This window comes from Ambystoma mexicanum, chromosome 9 (genome assembly GCF_040938575.1).
Source record: "Ambystoma mexicanum isolate Mex_15411 chromosome 9, UKY_AmexF1_1, whole genome shotgun sequence".
Classification (NCBI taxonomy): Eukaryota; Metazoa; Chordata; class Amphibia; order Caudata; family Ambystomatidae; genus Ambystoma; species Ambystoma mexicanum.
The window spans coordinates 388,426,771-388,440,992 of record NC_090931.1 but is presented as its reverse complement, the minus strand read 5'-3'; positions in this window follow the sequence as shown (position 1 = coordinate 388,440,992).

Below are 14,222 nucleotides of genomic sequence, written 5' to 3'. Positions count from 1 at the left end.
CAACAAAGTCCTCAATCTCTGACAAACTATCCTCTCCTCCCCTTCATACTCCCCTGCTCCCCCTCCTCCCTTCTCCATGTCCTCTTTTACCCCTATCACTCAGTCTGAAGTTACCCTCCTCCTTTCTAAAACCCATCCCACTGCATCTCCCACTAACCCCATTCCTACATCCCTTATCCCTAAAATCTACCCCCTCTTAATACCTCCTTTTTCAACATCTGTTCCTCCACTTCCACCTATCTTCCCTCTCAACCATGGCGTTCCCTAAGGCTCTGTCCTCGGCCCCTTTCTCTTCTCACTCTATACTTCCTTCCTAGCTCCCATTATCTCCTCCTTTGGCGTCTCACACCATTTCTATGCTGATGATACTCAGCTCTTCCTTTCTTTCTTGTCCTTCACTCCTGAAATCCACCTTAAGCTTACTTCTTGCCTCTCTGCTATTAAGTCCTGGATGTCTTCTCACTTCCTTACTCCTAACACTGATAAAACCGAGCTCATATTCTTTCCTGCTAACACTCTCCCTCCTCCGTCCCCTCCTCCTTTCATTCTCTTTCCTCCCTCCCAACTCCCCTTCTCTCCTCACGCCTGCAACCTTGGTCTTCACATTGACCCCCACCTCTATCTCACCACAGCTCTCTCACTGCCAGATCTTGCCGCTTCCACCTCTACAACATCCGTAAAATTCACCCTATCCTAACTATTCATGCCACTAAACTCCTAATCGCCTCCCTCATCTTCTCAAGACTCTTCTACTGCTCCACTCTTTTCCTCGGACTCCCCTCCTCTCACTCTCCCCCCTCAAATCCATCTACCACTCTGCTATCCGTTCCCTCTGCCTTCTCTCACCTCATCACTCCATCTCCTCTTCTCTTAACTCTTTAGGATAGCTCCCATTTCACTCCCAGCTCAAATTCAACTTCCTCTGCCTAGTTTTCAAAGCCCTTTATTGTCTTGCCCCTCCCTACCTATCCTCCCTTCTTAATTTCTATACCCCTTCTCGTTCTTTCTGCTCTGCAGATCACTTCCTTCTCTCTTCTCCTCCTTCACCCTATGGCCCTTCCTGCTTACGCTCCTTCCAACTTCTCGCTCCTTTCCATTGGAACCACCTTCCTCACCCCATACGCTCTATTACCTCCTACCCTTCATTTAGTACTTCCCTAAAATCCTTTCTTTTCCACTCACCCCATTAGCTTCTTTTTCTTCCTTTTCTCCGTTGAAGCCACTGTCAGTCTAGAAAAATGGATACCTCTACTTTGTGACCGCAAACGTATTTTGGTGGCCGTGGGCCAACCGTCTCATGCACGATATGACAGAATATAGGTTTTCGAGTTTGCCAATGAACGGCCATTTTGATGTAACAAGAATCGCCATTTTGTTTTCTAACCATAGCTCATTGCTTTCTGTTCCTATTGCTTCGCAGTATATTTTCTGCTTACACTGCTCGACTGTAAAACATTGTTGTCTGCACATAAAAAGGACAAGGCCGCAGGGCCGTGAGGATAACAAGAGTTTGTTGAGACGCAACGTAGGCAGCGCCAGGAAGAATGCCCGGCTCCCTCCCGAATGTAGCCTTGAAGCAGAGCTGCAGGGCATTTAATCATTTCGCAGCTGCCAGACAGTCTCGTTATATGGTAGAATATGTTAGAATGATACAGCAAAAGGCTTGAATTATGCTTTTCTTACGGCCCCCTTTGCTGAGCCCCCCTAGAGCGTGTCGGCTCCCAGGACACGAATAGCACCTAATAGATAGCAAGGTTTGGAATGCAACTCTTCCCCCCCGTATGTAGCTCACCTCTAAGAACAGAAGCGCTGTGTTCTATTCAACAACTGAAAGATGCCTCCTCACTCACAAATTGCAAATTGTTACTAGAATAGATGTTTGAAGGTGTCATAGTTGTCGGAGATGTCCATCATCACACTAAGTTCAAAGAAACCCAATAAAAGGGGGGGTGTTAAACATGTCATAGCTGATTGTTTGATATGCATTTTGTATATATGTAACTGATGTACGTAATTCACTCTCTTGCGTCCCTCGAGGTCTAGAGATACACGTCGCGAGGCGTGAGACCGAGTTGGCCAACTGAGACTTTTGCTTTGCAATAAACCCTAGCTTTGGGAATACAACCTCGTGTCTGGCGTATCTATCGTGTGTGGTGACTCGCCTTGTTTCCATAGACGTTAGGGGCCCCTTTCACCACCTCCACCTCCTACCCCCCCTTCTCGCCCTGGCCCCTCTGCATTTGCAATTAACCTCATAAATAATGTAAATTGTTCTTTGTACTGTTTTCTGGTTTAGATTTAATGTCATGTATTGCTTGTTGTATTTTCTTGTTCCTCATGTAAAGCACCTTGGATTAAAGCACTATATAAATTAAAATAAATACAAATATATGTGAAATTGTTCAAATACACCCGTGACCATATACACCCGTATGGTGTATATGAATTGCATTCCATACAGCAAAGCAAGCAGCTTCAACGCTGCTTGCTTTGATGTATGTGAACATGTACACATACACACGTGCAGGCAGCTCCACAGTAATTACAACCCGATTTGCGGGCTATAATCAATCTGCGGGCTATACCAGTTAGTATAGCCAGCAGATTGACCAATCAACTTTGCTAAACCCCGCTAGGTTATTCCAATACAGAGTACATGTGTCACAGGATGCACCTGTGCTAGTGCGTTTCATAACAGTGAAGGGATGAAAATCTGAACATACATGCCAGGTCACTTTGACATTGCAGCAGTGAGTAGGCATGTAGAACGTGTGTAACATGGCTCAGAAGTGGGTGGGTGCAGTACATGTGTAAGTTACCAACAATCTACATCAACAAGTATGTTTTGATGTCAATCACTTAACATGAAGCAGTGTCGGGGCAAGTTCAGCCTTCATGTGCAATGTGCATGCACTGGGTTGCATGGCTACAGTTAAGCCCCCACCCCCTTAGTGAAAATGCAGGGAGGCATTGCATGGCAATAAAAGGTTGACCAGAGTACTGTGTATTGGCAGACAGTTTCGCTAGCATCAATTGCATCATCTCAGTCAACTGACACCACAGCAGATGAGAACGGGACAGTAAGCATGACACATGATGAGCCGTCAGTAGTGCACTCATTTATGCAGAAGGCACTACACCGGTTGAACAGAGTCAGGGGGGCAGCAACAGGGGGAGGCCTGTGCCCCACACAGACAATGACACCCTAAACATGTGCGTGATGCAGGACTGAGCCAGAGTGAGCATGGAATGGATGACCAAATGCCATGATATTTATGTAATCCCGGACACGTACTACAATGATCATCCTGCCAAGGACGCATAGGGGCGTGCATGGAATGCACAAGGAGCATGAATGGGCACTCATGTCCCCGGGGAGCATCTGTCATCTGCACAGTCCAAGTGAGACACCCTGCATCAAGGACAAAGGATGTATCACACAGTATGTGTCTGGCAGGTTCGCAGGGGGAAGTGTGCATGTACACAGGAGCGTGGAACAGGCCATTGCAGTAGTCCAAAATGTTACCCACCAGGGCCATGGTGAAATTGAGATGCAGGGGGGTGGAGGGGCAAGGAAGCATGCCCACATGGAGTACCCGCATGCAGGCTGAACACACATGCACGTCAGTCATGCGATGTCATAGTCCGAGTGCAGTCCCCGTCTGCTTCACATGTCCAGCATGCATCACAACAGGCACGCATTAGTGAAGCATTGCATGACTCGCACATGAGAACCATGTACACATAGCATGTGGTGGCTGTCAAGCACATCACATCACACAAGCAAACAACACATGGGCTGGACAAACACGCAACAACACTCAACGGATGGGTCCATCATAATCCTGCATCTCTCCCACTCCTTCGATCAATTGTGCCGGGATGAACTCCGCAGTGATCTCCTCGTGCAGAGTGAGTTCTTCCTCCTCAGGTGGTGGCCCACTGCCAGTCACCTGAGTCATGGCATAATTGGAGGCACGCTTTTGCTTAGCACAGTGTCGGAGGTCGTCCTAACACTTTTTGCAGTCCTAAGCAATGCACACCTCATATCCAAATGCACTAACACCATCCGCAACATGCTTCCAGTGTGCCCAATGCTGGGCAGGCGTAGTATGGCAATTTGGGTCCACTAGCATATTGCGTTCATGTTCCGACACATATCCCACAAGGAAGTCCAGTTCCTGCTTGTTGAAAGGCTTCTACCTCGACAGGCCGAAGGCCGAAGCCGTGTCTGGGGTCCCAGCCTCTTGCGCAGGAGCAACCTTCCTCCTCTTGGGCAGTAGTACGGACCCGACTGGCAAATGCCGCCCTGATCAGTAGGGGCAGTGGCGCTGGTGGACTGGACCAAGGGAGTTGCATGTGAAACTGGGACGGAAGCCTTGCAACAGCTGCTGTGCCAAGGTCTATGACCGACACAGTCCTGGCTGGCAGACTCACAGCCGGGGTGGTGTTGGCTGCATCTGCCCATGCAGTTGCCAACACCCGGCGGCTTGGGGCAGCAGAAGACAACACTGCCCCAGGGACATGTGCCTCGGTCAGAGCATCTTGCATGCACATTGCTTGTGCCTCCTGACCACCTGGAATTCAGCCTGGGAGTCCTCAGGTGCCAAAGTATCATGCGCTGGCCGACCCTGAGCCTGGGTGGTGGTCGCCACAGCTGCACCTGCAGCTACCACTACCGTTGGGCCCGTGACTGTAGATGAAACTGACTGCCGGGTCACATGGGCACCAGTGTCGGATGCAAGAGCTTCATCTCCCGGAGTCGCAGGGTGTGGTGGCATGACTGCACCAACACATGGCAGAATATCCTGCCGAAGTAGCGCACCTCTGCCTCTTCCCCCTCTGCAGCCACCCTGGCCACCCCCTACTCACTGGCCACCCTGGCCACGTCCCTGACCACGCCCACCACATGGAGGACACCCAACTGAGCCACCCCAACCTTTCGTGGTCTCCCAACCATGGCACGGATGTACTAGTGCCAATGGGAGGTGTACACGACAATTGTCCTGGGCAATTGGGGTGAAGGGTGTGGGGTACGTGATATAAACCGCACGCACGTGCTCCTGCAAGACTGTATGTGACCCCTGTGAGAAAATGACGGGTCACACAAAGCTCAGGCACCCCAAATCTGCAATAAAACCGTGCACGCAACCCCTGGTAGCCCACGTGTGTGGAATTAACCTCCCGCAGTACGCAGTGGCACCCAGGGGCACAAAAAACGCATATGCGTGGACACACAGGCTACTATGACCTCAAACGGGTATGCAATATACAGGGGGAACCACAGTAGGAAAAATAGCAGCGCGACTCACCGTCTGACTAGCGTGGGAAAGAAAAACACGCATAGGCAAGACCCCCCCAAAAGAAGAGGTACGTCCTCGATCCGCTGTGAAGTGATGGCGTGTGAAACAACAACAAGAAGTAGTAACACATGCATCGGTTTCCACGAAAAGCACGTACAGCAAACTGCTGGCCCGCGCTCACCTTTAACCTGTGCCAAGGGAAGCACCCATACGTGTCAAGTCTCTCACACGCTAAGGCCCTTTCCTCAAATTACACGCTGACCTGCTGTTTTTTCACATGCTAAATCACTCAGCATTGAGCTGGCCACGTGACAACACACGGAAGACCACGCTCCTGCCCAGAAGGCCATTTTCCTGCCCCCCAGAGCCCTGAGCAGCCTCCTATGAGCCATCTGCTGCTGCTGCCTGCCTGCCGCCCACGTGCCCTGCTATTTGGTGCCTGCACAGAAGCCATAGCCAGGGATCCTGCACCTGAGACCTCTGCTGACTCAGAAGACTCTCGACTGGTGTAGCATCGCTCCACAGCCCAGCCCCAGGACCACGTTGCCCACCCATACCTGCCTCTGGGGTTGACATGTCCAGCTCAACACCATCTGGGGCGAGTGGCAACCCCCAGTCAGAGAGGCAGAGGGCTGCCAGCTTCACTGAAAATGAAGTTGGCATCCTGGGGGTGCAAGTCCTGGGGAATTATGATGCCCTCTTCTCAAGTTCGCACCTCGACAGGGATGGATGCAGGAGGATCTGGAAGGACATCGTGGATGCCATCAACGCGGAGTGGGTGGCATCCCGTGACTACGACCGTGTCCTGAAGCGCTGGGAGGACTTTAGGTCCAGGGCACTCAGGAAGGCCCAGCCCCTCGTTGCTGCTCCAGGAGAAGTGGGGCACCAGGACCAGCTGACCAACATCCAGATGAGGAACCTGGAGCGCATTTACCCAGCGCTTAACCACCAGGTCCTCTAGATGCAGAACCATTTGGAGTCAAGTGGAAAGTGTCCATGTGTTCATTTCCAGCATAGTGCATGTTGAGGTGTGTCAGGTGCGTGCACCTTGGACGTATGTCTGGCATGCCCCATGTATGGATGCCTGTGTGCCGGGACATGACAGTGAAGGCTGCAACGACAATGGTGTGTGTTGCTATGCATGATGTGCACCTGCATGTGACGACGCACACATGATTGCATGCCTGTGTCTGTACCTGGCCATGTCTGTTGTGTGAATCATGGATGCTGATGTCACCCTCATGGACATGCATGGTGTACATGTGCGTGTTACTGAGTGGTGAGTGTGTGACTGGGAAACGCCATGGATGCAGGACACATGAACATCTCGATGCGTGCATTGACTGTTGTGGCCTAGCTGTCCATGATTGCACTGTGATGGGAGGTCGATACGGATGGATGCATGACTGTGCGGTGGTGTATGTGCATGTGTGTTGCTTGCAAGGACCCGTGTGTTGTGGAAGGTGATGATGGCTATAACTTACGACAGTGCCACTCATGTGCATTTGCTTTGTGTCTAGCAGACTTACGTTCAGTAACCTAATGCATGTTCAATGTCTCCCTTTCCACAGCAGCGAGTGAAGAAGAGGGCCGAGACAGCGCTGTGGAGCAGAGCAGCGGGGATGCCAGGCCCAGTCACCCTCCCAGGTTATGGCATCTTCCGGGAGCGAGGTGACTGTTGCTGCGTCTGCCACTACAGTCGCAGCTGCCGAGGGGATGCCCAAGAGGCCAAGGTTCGGAGTGGGCTCCTCGGCAGCAAAAGGGGCAGGTGAGAACCCACAGGGGCAGGACAATGCAGAAGACGGTGCAGAGGCATCCAGGTTGGTGGTGGGTGAGGAGGAGGAGGAGGAAGAGGAGGAGGCCGCAGCCACATTAGATGCACACGTGGGGCCTGGTGGGGGTGATTCCACTGGTGCAAGTGGTACAGTCCAGGGACAGAGGCAGGAGGCAGCACAGGACACTGTGGAGGTGCTTCTGCATAACCCTGTCCCTGATTCTGCGACTGCATCTCTCTGCACCATCAGGGATGCCTCATTCCAGACCTGTCCACAGGTAGAGGATGTGTCCACATCAACTGACCTTCCTCTACCTGCGGACGAGGCAATCCGTGACAGGGTTGAGCCTGTCCTAGTCGGTGTCTTGATGCGCACATGCGTGATTCCAGGAAGGACAACGCACATCATCACGAACAGCTGTGTGCCATCTTGAACTGGCTAGGACGGCTCATTGTCTCAGGGTTCCTACATGTGCTGGCCGCTCTTGTGACGCTCTCCTCCTCTACACCCACTAAGCGCCAGCTGTCCTCCATGCCGTCTTCCAGCCCAGATGCCACCAGGGCACCCTGTAGACCTGCCTCATCCACCACGGCCAGGCTGGTGGAGATACCATCCCTGCCACAGTCGGGAGTCGGAGGTTGAGCAGAGGTGGTCACCCAAGCAACAGCATCCCTGGCAATGGAGGATGTGCAGGCAACTTCCAGCAGGGCATGTTCACGACAGCCCCGGGGGTCGTCAGCATCCCGGAGCCAGTTGTGGTGGCACAGGCAGATGACATCAAGGCAGCAGCACCAGGCTCGACGTAGGAGGCGTCTGGACTCGGGGCATACAACATCACAGGGGCAGGCATCGGCCAAAGGGCAGGAGGACCCTGGACTATGTGTGTCTTCCGTGTGGCAGCGGATGGGCCAGCAAATGGATGCAGAGTGGCGGCAGGCAGAGAGGGCGCGGCTCACCATGGTCAGGGCGGAGAACTCCATGGGGCGGGCATTGAGCCGGGCACAGTTTCTCGAGGAGACTCGCAAGGAGTTGTTGGAGAGCATGTCGGCGTCCCTGCGAGCCCTCGAGGACAGATCCCAGTCCCGCCTCCAGGACATAAACTCGGAGTTCGATGATGCCCTGGCCAAGACTCTTGGTAAGAACGGTGAGCCGTAGGACTAGCCCAACTCCATTGTATATAGTTTATTAGGCTTAGGTTTCCTTTTGTTTTATTTTGGAGTGGATGGACATTGCTCCACTTTTTGTACATAGTTGTATTTTGTAGGGTTTTTACTAGGTTTCACTTGGTTTTGAGATCATGGACCCTAACAACTTTAATTATGAATAGTGCTAGAACTGTGGATTTTTTTCTTTTATGTTTTTCACACCCATGATGGAATGGTTTTCTTTTATTTACCCTTTGGATTCTGAATTTTTGTTTGTGGACATGGACCCCTTTGAGGATTTGCTTTTTTTTTTGGGTTCACACGTTTTATGGATTTTGCATTTCAGTTATGTTCACATTCATTTATTTTCCTTGGCATGGTTTCTTTTTGTTTGGTTGATTTTATTTTTTAATACATCATCAGTTCACATATTTGTGTTGTCTGCTCTCATTAGTTTGGTGCATGTGTCAGTCGTCATTGTCACTGCTGTGTGGCCATGTTGGGCATGTCTTTGGGTGCATGCATGTGTGCTTCTGTGCATGACATGCCATGGGGCCCGTACTGGGAAGTGGGGACAATGGATGGGTGTGGAGTGGCACTGTGGGGGTGCCAGCGTGGGGTGGAATTTGGGTGGACATTTGCTACATGCATGTATGATGTGACAATGTGTTGGTTGGGTGGACATGAATTGGGGCCTACTAGCAGGTTGCCATCACTGGGGGTGGTGTAGGGGGGACATGAGTCAGGGCCTGCTGGCAGGTTGCCGTCACTGGGGGTGGTGTGGGGGGGGGGGGGACATGAGTCAGGGCCTGCTGGCAGGTTGCCGTCACTGGCATGCTCACGGGTGATGGGGGGGGGGGGGTTCCCTTGTTGTGTGGGCTGCCTGCTGGCATGCTCACGGGTGATTGGGGGGGGTTCCCTTGTTGTGTGGGCTGCCTGCTGGCATTCTCACGGGTCATGGGGGGGGGGCTCCGTTGTGGCGTGGGCTGCCTGCTGACATGCTCACGGGTGATGCGGGGGGCTCCGTTGTGGCGTGGCCTGCTTGCGATATGCGTTCACGGGTGATCTGTGCACACGTGTCCTTTTTCACACGATTGGGCTGGCGCAAGCGGGGTACGCGTATTCTGGGGCTGCACGAGGAATGCGTACCCCGCTCGCGCCTGCCCAATCGCGCATGAAACTCCTCGCGCACCCCAGGAATAAGTGTACCCCGCTCATGCCAGCCCAATCGCATGCAAAACTCCTTGCGCACCCCTGGAATACACGTACCCCGCTCGTGCCAGCCCAATATCATGCAAAACTCCTTGCGCCTTCTGAAGAGCCTGCAACACTATCCATAGGTGTTTCACATGTTCTTCCCAGGTGGCACTGAGAACTGCTATATCATCCAGATATGTTGAGCAGAATTCATCCAGCCCATTTAAGACATGATTCCTATATCTTTGAAAAGTGGCAAGTGCATTCTTTAATCCAAAGGACAATACCCTGAACTGGTGAAGGCCCTCTGGGGTTGAAAATGTGGTCTTCTCCTTGGCATGTTCTGCTAGGGCTATTTGTCAACACTCTGCAGTGAGGTCAAATGTGCTGAGGTACTTGGAGGCACACAAGGTATCCACCAGCTCATCAGATCTGGGCAAAGGGGGAGCATCTCTCCTGGTGACAGCATTCATTCAGAGCCCTGTAGTCCACACAGAACTTCAATTCAGAGGTATTTGCCTTTGGCAACAGAACCACAGGTCTAGATCATGGACGACTTGAGGGTTCGATCACTCCAAGATCCAACATCTTGTTGATCACTGTATTGATGTAGGATCTCACCTTGTCTGTCATCCTATATCTTGTGTCAATTTCATGTTTGCACCAAGGTGTCAAACCAGGAGTCCGGGAGAACAAGGGGCAGAACTGCCTCAGCAAAATTCTTCCTCTTGTTGGGTAGGAGTCAGGTGAGGAGCCACTTTGACACCCTCAGTGGAGCCATCTGAAGGGCTACTTTGGAATATGTCAGGAAGAGATTCCAATTCCTCCTCTTCTATGTCAGATGCCAAAGGTAGTGCAGCTATCTCAACCCTAGGGATGAGAGCCTTCAGCCATTTATGTGGAACATTTTGGGGCATTAACCCGGCCCACTAAATAGTTCACCTCACCCAGCTGTTCCACAACTGTGTAAGGGCCTGACCACTTATCTTGTAGGGCTCTAGGCCTAATAGGGTTCATAATCAGGCCTTTTACCTGGGGTGTAATGAATAAGTGAAGCCTTCTGGTCATACCAATGTTTTACCAGGGCTTGACCAGCCTTCAACTTATCACTGGCCTGAGCCATCAGGAGGACCATTCTCTTCCTTAACCCCAGCACATAGTCTTCTACATTGGTAGTCATAGAAGGAGTAGGGAGTTCCCACCCTTCCTTGCCTATGGCCTCCTTAGAGGGTGACCAAAAAGCAGTTCAAAGGGGCTGAAACCAACACCCTCTTGCGATACCACTCTGTAGGCAAACAGTAAGCATGGCAACAGGAGATGCCACTTTCTCCTTTGGGGTTCTTCCAAAGCCCCAATAATGCTTTTGAGAGTTCTATTAAACCTCTCAACTAAGCCATTTGTTTGTGGATAAGCCAAAGAAAACTTATAAGTGACCCCACACTCTTTCCACATGCCTTGCGTGTGCTTGAACATGAAGTTGCTGCCTCTGTCTGACAAAACTTCTTTAGGGAAGCCAGCCCTAGTAAAAAATTCCAAGAAATGCTTTTGCAACTGACTTGATATTGATATTTTATTTGTATCACGCTCGTACACAAGTGTTTCAGAGTGTGAAGAGGCAAGGGAGGGGAACAAGGGAGAAGAAAAACAACAACCTTATTAGGCCTAGTGACATTGAGAAGGCGCAAGTGTGAGGGAGAGGGGTAAGTGCAAGTGAGGGGGGGGAGAGGTGGAAAGTGCTGAGCAAAAATAGAAATAAGTAAATAAAACATGAATAAATAACAAAAGGCAACAGAGGTAGTGCAGCCAGAAAGTGGAAAGTGCTAGGAATAAGGCAACAGACCGGCTGTGTCTGAATAAGTGCAGAAAAAGAAAAAGGGGGGGGGACTGTAGGGCTACAGATACAGACCCCAGTGCAAGGGATTGCCCGGAGGCAGTGCAGGTGGGTGGCAGGGTGAGCCGGGCCTTAAAGACAGAGGGGGAGACAGTGCACAATGCCGATACAGAACAGATCAACGGAGGAGAGGAGGAGAGGAGGCAGAGGCAAAGCGGAAGGTCTTGAGGTGCTTCCGGAACCTGAGGTGGTACTCCTCAAGTTTTAGAGTGGCAGGGAGGCTGTTCCAGAGGGAGGGCCCCAGCCGAAGACTGAGATCTACCCCCAGCTCGTTTCTTAGAAAAATGGCTGACTCTGAGGGAGTTAGAGGTGGAGGAGTGAAGGGCTCGAGAGGGAAGGTATTTACGGAGGGACAGGTGAAGGTATTTTGTACCAAGGCCCCAGAAAGCCTTGTGGATAATGCAGAGGGTCTTGAATTTAATCATTGCAGCCAATGGGTGCTAGTGAAGACCTTTCAGGGCTGGAGAGATACGATCCCAGGGCTTGAGGCCAAGAACAAGTCTTGCAGTCCTGTTCTGGATAAGTTGCAAAGGGTGCAGAGTAGAGGCAGGTAGATTTAGAAAGGGGCTGTTGCAATAGTCTAACCTTGAGAGAACCAGGGCTTGAGAGACAGTGAGCTTCTGGGGAAGGGGAGGAAAGGCAGAATACCTCTGAGGAGGCGCAGTAGGAAGTTTGAATTTTTTGAGACATCAGAGATGTGGGCAGAGAAGGAAAGCGTGGAGTCCAAGATTACCCCGTGTTCTTGGCCTTGCAGGATGGGGTAGGAGGAGGGCTAAGGGAGGCCTGCCACAGAGTGACAGGAAAGGAGGGTGAAGGTTTGCCGATGAGGAGAATCTCAGTATTGCTGGCATTCAGGCAGAGATAATTGGTGGCACACTAATCCTGAATGGCAGATAGGCAGTCGTAGATGAAAGAAGAGGTGGCCGCGGGAAGCCTAAAAATTAGTTGTGGAGTCAGCATAGCATGGAAATCTGAGCAGTCAGTCTTCAATGGGATGGCTTCAGGATATCTGATGGCATGGTCAACCAGCACCAAGATAAACCTATTGCCAGAGGATGTCTGAAGGTCAAGGGGACCAACAGTGTTGATCTCTAAGCTTTCAAATGGCAACCCACCACAGGGAGTGGCACCAATGGAGCCTGGATTGCTGAGCCACTCTTACCAGAAATCTGACAAGTGGCACAACTCCTACAATGGCCTTCTACCTGGATCCCCATCTTGGGCCAGTAGAAATGCATGGATAGCCTCTGCTTGGTTCTCCTGATCCCAAGGTGACCAGCTAGAGGAACCTCATGAGCCAGTTGTAGGAGGAAATGTCTTACTTGAAGGGGGAGCACCAACCTCCCATGGCCCCCTTCAGTAGACTCTGTGGGCTCACTATACAGGAGCCCACCTTCCTAATAAATCCTATGTTTCCAAGTAGGTTCACCCTCAAGCTGGTAACAGGCCTGTCTCCGTAGGCCTTCTAAATATGGGCACTCACGTTGGCCCTTACTAAACTCTTCACTATCAGGACCACCTTCAACCAATAAACTTTGGAGCTCAGGATGGTCATGTGGGTTGAGAATTTCATGCAGCACCTCTTCCTCATCGGGCTCAGGTGCTTGGCCAACTACCTCCACCTCAGTGGCAGGTGAGTTATGGTTAACATGCTCTTTCCATCTTCTGAGTTGTTCGACTCCCTTAGCCTTGGGCTTCCCCTTTGGCTCAGCCTTGGACCTGGCCAGGGCAGCCTTTGTTTGCAACGTTGTGCATGGTATTTCTGTTGTGTTCCCCACAAGACCTAAATCTCTGATGTCATTTCCCAGCAGAGCCTTTCCAGGGACTTGCCTCTGTACACGCACAGGTATCCTTACTACTGTAGATTTACAGAAATTACTGGGAACTTGTGAGGGGGCCATCAGCTAACCTGGTGGGCATCAAGGGAGCTCTAGCAAGCTCTTCTTTGTTTACCAATGCGGAATCCACCACAGTTCTGCTTGCCCCATTATCCCTAAGGGCAGTAGTGTCCACTCAAATGATTAGCACACTGTCTTTAAAGTAGTGCTTGGTATTATCAGGAATACTAGCATAGGCCTCTGAAACACTAGAATCCCAGGAACCCCAGTGATTCTATGACTACTTCATATTCTATCCCACTGGGGAAGGAGTCTGAAGAGAAGGATGACCCAGTGACAATTTCTTCCTCATAATAGGGCAAGGCCAGACTCGGAGTGGACCCCCAAGGTTTTGACCTTACATCTGGGGTCCCCCTTCATGTGGTCACTTGCTCCACAAGCCACACAAGATCCACTGGGACTTGGGACATAGGGAGGCTTACTGTAACCAGAGATATGCTTGGGAGGATGACTATTCAGAACATTCTCATGCAACTTACCCACACTATGCTTTTTGAGGCCCTTCCAGGACGAAGATTTATCAGTACCCCCACCCTCCTTATCTTTGTGCTCCCACCCCCATCCTGCTTCTCAGGCTTGTCCTTATGGGACACTCTGTGTGATACCCATAAATCTGTTGTAATGACTAACTTATTTGGATCTATCTCCTTAGAATCAGCCAAGTACTGCTTGAACTATGGGGGAAGAAGAAGCAAAAATATGTTCCTGCATGGCTAAAAACAATCATACCCTCAAAGGTGGTAACCTTATAACCTTCCACCCAGCCATTCATGTTTTTCAAGGAATCAGTTACATATGAGACCCAAGTATTACCTTCTTTCTTTTTGTAATCTCTGAATCTTTTCAAGTACTGTGCAGGAGTTTTCCCAAACTTCAAGACCAAAGTTTGCTTCAGTTTTGCAAAGTCTTTTCTGTCAGCCTTTAACATTTCTATATTGGCACTGTAGCCGGAATGGGGTAGTTGACTGAGCAACCATGGAATCTTATCAGCATCCACAACTTCTTGCACTTCA